The sequence below is a fragment of the Aplysia californica genome, unplaced genomic scaffold (assembly GCF_000002075.1).
Source record: "Aplysia californica isolate F4 #8 unplaced genomic scaffold, AplCal3.0 scaffold01004, whole genome shotgun sequence".
Lineage (NCBI taxonomy): Eukaryota > Metazoa > Mollusca > Gastropoda > Aplysiida > Aplysiidae > Aplysia > Aplysia californica.
This window is the reverse complement of record NW_004798274.1, coordinates 168634-172993: the sequence shown is the minus strand read 5'-3', so window position 1 is coordinate 172993 and position 4360 is coordinate 168634. Positions and strand designations below refer to the sequence as shown.

General features: G+C 43.6%; 1 long non-coding RNA gene across 1 annotated transcript in view; it reads left to right on the top strand.

Annotated features, from left to right (window-relative positions):
• The first annotated feature begins 1609 nt into the window (after positions 1–1609).
• Positions 1610–4360, top strand: part of LOC101854129 — an 8078-nt gene continuing 5327 nt past the window's right edge. The window contains exons 1-3 of the long non-coding RNA XR_001185372.2: positions 1610–1840; positions 3415–3485; positions 3950–4028. This is a non-coding gene — a long non-coding RNA (selenoprotein M). The remainder of the gene's footprint in view (positions 1841–3414; positions 3486–3949; positions 4029–4360) is intronic.

The window sequence follows — 4360 nt, the reverse complement described above, 5'->3', positions numbered from 1 at the left end:
AAATTAAAAAATTGGAGTTAGGTTACCCCTCCCATGTGAACCTTTACCGATGCAGATCGCCAGGGTGGTGTGGGTATGAAATCTCACAAGTGCTTCAAAAGGCGCAACGGGCTGGCCACAGTCAAGTCAAAGATGCCGATTTTCACCAACTTTATCAATGTTACACATTTTGTATTCACATTTTCACCAACTTTATCCATTACACGTACAAAGTTTGTATTCACTACCTGGAAAACCAAACACAGCTGTAGAAAGAGTGTATTTTAGGGGAAGTTTCTATAATTCCAGAGGCGGATATAAAAGATATCTCCCTGTGCTTTCTTTTGAGTGAAGCAAAACTTGTGTATCTGCGAATTTGGCGTGGCGTTGATAACGAACATGACATCATATTTTTCATCCAAGCGTGAAATTATAATTTTGTTTAGCTCTGGCTGGGCCTGTGACTGATGTGTCATCACACGGTTGGACTAAAAGGCGTTCCGACCGTCTTGTCTTTTCTAAGGAAGTGTCGTGTCGTTTTGGCGGACACATCCAAATGGAGTTTTGACTCATTGCTAAGATAAAAACCGGTGCTCTGTTTCAACTAGCGACTTTCAGAGAAACAGACTATCAGGCCGTGAGTCTACCAAAACAGAAATGAAACAACATTTTGTCGGAGGAAGCAATTCGGTCTGTTTGTTTCCAGTATCGGTGAACTGGGCAACAGTTGAGGAATGAAAGCTGGGAATGTCAAACCATGATTGATTCAAAAAGAAAGAAATTAGTGAAATGTTAAATAAATACATTAAATAAATACAATCCGTAGTTTGCTCTCAGACTTTGCTAACCTTGGGGCGCTGATCACGAATATGACATTACATTTTTCATCAGAGCTTAGAATTAGCACCAAAAAAAACTTTAACTCAGCCTAGGTTCGACAAAAAATACCGCATTCGCCGTAACGTATTCTTCTCTAGATCTACCGGTCGACCCGTCTTCCGTCGGGAGTTCAGGAGGGGTCATGTCGTTTTGGTGAACACTCCGACACGGAGTCCTCATTAATTACTTTACGAAGGTTAAAATTGGTACTTCATTTCAACTACCGACTTCCCGAGAAACGGACGACTTTGACTTGAGACGGGAGGCTTCTGGTTTGGTGGACACGCGGTCATAGCAGACCACAGAATTCTACACTAAGTGTAGAATTCTGTGTAGCAGACAGAGCAAATCTGAGGTCAAGGAACCTTCAACTACCCGAAGCATTTTACAGGGGAGACAACAATGAAAAAGAAAGCAGACAGATTTTGTTCAGGGTAGGAATTAAATGACAGGCCAATACATACACCCGTGTCGGAGCGACAGACTGATCACCAACCGATCGCCCGACTCACGCCTGAAAACAGACACGTTTGTTTTTGTGGCTGCGAGTCGGGCGATCGGTTTGTGACACGATGGTCGCTTTACTTTGTACTGATTCCAACTGATCGTGCCAACGGGCACTGCGTGTGTTTTTCTGTGGAACTGCTTCGCTTTGTTTTTAAAACAAAAGTAGATCTAGGCCTATTGCCATGGTACATGAGATTGCTTTTTTCATTTAATGAACCGTCGCCTCTATCTTCAGGAACGGGACAGATGAACCGATTGAATGGACCATAAGATTATTGGCCCCCCTAAAAAGTTGGGAAACAAGTCCCAGGCTGTAGAGGAACGCGAGAGTTGCCGCCCCTCTGTTCATGTGTCAACAATCATGGAGAGAATGGGAAGGATGACGTGTGTCTTGTTAACGCTCAGCATTGTTTTTCTCGGGGCTTATGCAGCCGAAAGCCAAGAGAAAAAGGGTGTTATGAGTGCTAAAGTTGTGGTAAGCTTATGTCACTTGTAAAAGCTATTTAATTCAACTTCTGCTTTGCCTCAGTAACATTAACAACTACAGCAGACAACAAACCTTACCTTACCACTTAGCCTATAGTGTGTATAGGACTTGACTTTGGTCTTGGCAGCCAACACATGCCATGCGGCTAAACGTAGAACACGTACCTGCCTGATTGGCGGCTAATTTTAGTAATGTGATGTCATTACGTCCTGGGATACCCACATATTATTTTTAGAAGGCCATGGAGATACCAAAGATCTGGTGGTAGAGAATCTTTGGAGATAGGCCTACCACGCCACAACATGTCATGGAACGACACGTTGGGTCAGTGGCTTGACGTATTCCGTATTGATGCGTTTCGCACGATAAAAATTCACACTTGCGGCTAACTGCAGCCATTAGCCATGCTCTACTGATTGGTCACAAGGTTCCAGGTATGTTAGTAACATTTCGGAATTCCGGTGATGATGCTTGAAATTGAAACACGGTAAATTTATGGTAAATATAAAGACAATAAAGCGCGCGGAAATTCCCGTTAAGACGCCGGAAGATTACCCCCCCCTCCCCCTGGGGAGATAAACAATGCGCAGAAGAGATAAACAGCAGCATCATGGAAGCACCGCATCATATCACATTACCAGTATTCCTGGAAAAACATCACACCAAAGCGTCATGCAATCAAAGATTCTCTGCCCGATCTTTGGTGCAGTCCGGTTGGCTATATTTAGATGTAGTCACGTGATCGGAGGGGTGTCACGGTCTGATGTCACACAAGATGGCCGCCTTACCTAAAAATAGTTTGCGTCGTTCTACGTTTAGTCGCATGTGCGGCCTACTACTTTTACTCAGTACTTCTATCTCTAGATCTACTGCAAGTCAGAGTTGAACCGGCGTGCAAAAGTGCGGTAGAAGACACGTGAACCGTCAAACTGGTTGATTGGTTATGATCGCCTCATGAGCCTTTAGAATCTACTCCACTATTGTTGTGGCTATTTCGCTGGCCTCTCAACAATTGTAGTCTTTTATCCTGGTAAGTCCTACACATGTTTGCTCTGTACTCTGTGTGGTGGCGGAGAAAGACGACATCGGAGACATCGGAGAGAGACGACATCAGAGAGAGAGAGACGACATCGGAGAGAGACGACATCAGAGAGAGAGGACATCGGAGAGAGACGACATCGGAGAGAGACGTCGGAGAGAGACGACATCGGAGAGAGACGACATCGGAGAGAGACGTCGGAGAGAGACGACATCGGAGAGAGACGACATCGGAGAGAGACGACATCGGAGAGAGACGACATCGGGACTTTTGCTTTTGAAGTTCAAACTGCCTCACTCCTACTAGATCTACTGTCTTTGGTTGTTGGCAGCATTATGGTCCTCACTAGTTCAGTTGGTCTGTAGTCTTGAATCAGATTTAGAGATAGAAACTATAACTAGTTTAGAGATCAAGAAACATGAACACAATAACGGTTTAGAGATCAAGAAACATGAACACAATAACAGTCCTTAAATACCCGGTACTGTGAAAAGACTAACAATGTATCATTTCTTCTTTTCAGAGCTGCACCGGATGACGACTGAACAAGTTGCCAGAGGTCAAGAGGTTCATTACTCGGGATCTCCCTCTGTTGTATCCTTTCAAGGCAGAATATTTTGTTGAAATAATTTTATAATGATAGGTTTTACTGTTCGTTTTACTGAGGTTTGAAAACAGGACTGCCATGGTTCGATTTTAAAACAGACTGTTTTTTTTATTGTACGAACCATCGCCTCTATCGCTATGAACGGGACAGACTTTTTGCTTTGCATGTTTTGATTGGAGGCAGTGCTTGATCCGGAAAATGCAGTTAGTGCTAATGTAAACTTTAAGAATTTCTAGGACATTTCAACTATGCTGCTACTATCTAGTTCTGCCTTTTGCAAGCTACATACATTTAAACATAGAGGGGCCACATTTAACATGGATATAATATATATGTATATAATATGATGAATTGTTTTTAGTGTCAAATGAATTTGCACCATTCATTGTTATATTTCCTGGTGAACATTGCCAATATTTGGCTGATTGTTGTTCCTTGAGCATGGTCTCAGTCACAATGTGGAGTTCAAGCAAAAGGCCGGGGCGTCTCCGGAACTGTTCCTCTTAGACGGAGAGGAGCAGACGGTTGAGGTGAGACACGGCCATCACTGCGGGATTTCTGATCTATAAGACAGCCTTTATAGAAGAGGGTTTTACAGTGCTCGCAACTGCATAAGGTCACGTGAGCGCCAAGGGGTGGGTGTCAACAGAGAAGTCTTTACAGAGAATCGGGCTTACTCTGCTCACCTCTCTAGCTTCAACAGCACAAGGTCTGCTTCGACTATCAAGGCACCCCGGAAATAGCAGGTCACAAGAGAGTGACACAAATACAAAAGAAGTAGAGGAAAATGACAATAGTAAGGATCGGGAAAGAAAAAGCAGCAGTTCCCTGTTGTATTAGATCAGGCACAGTTATGAGCATG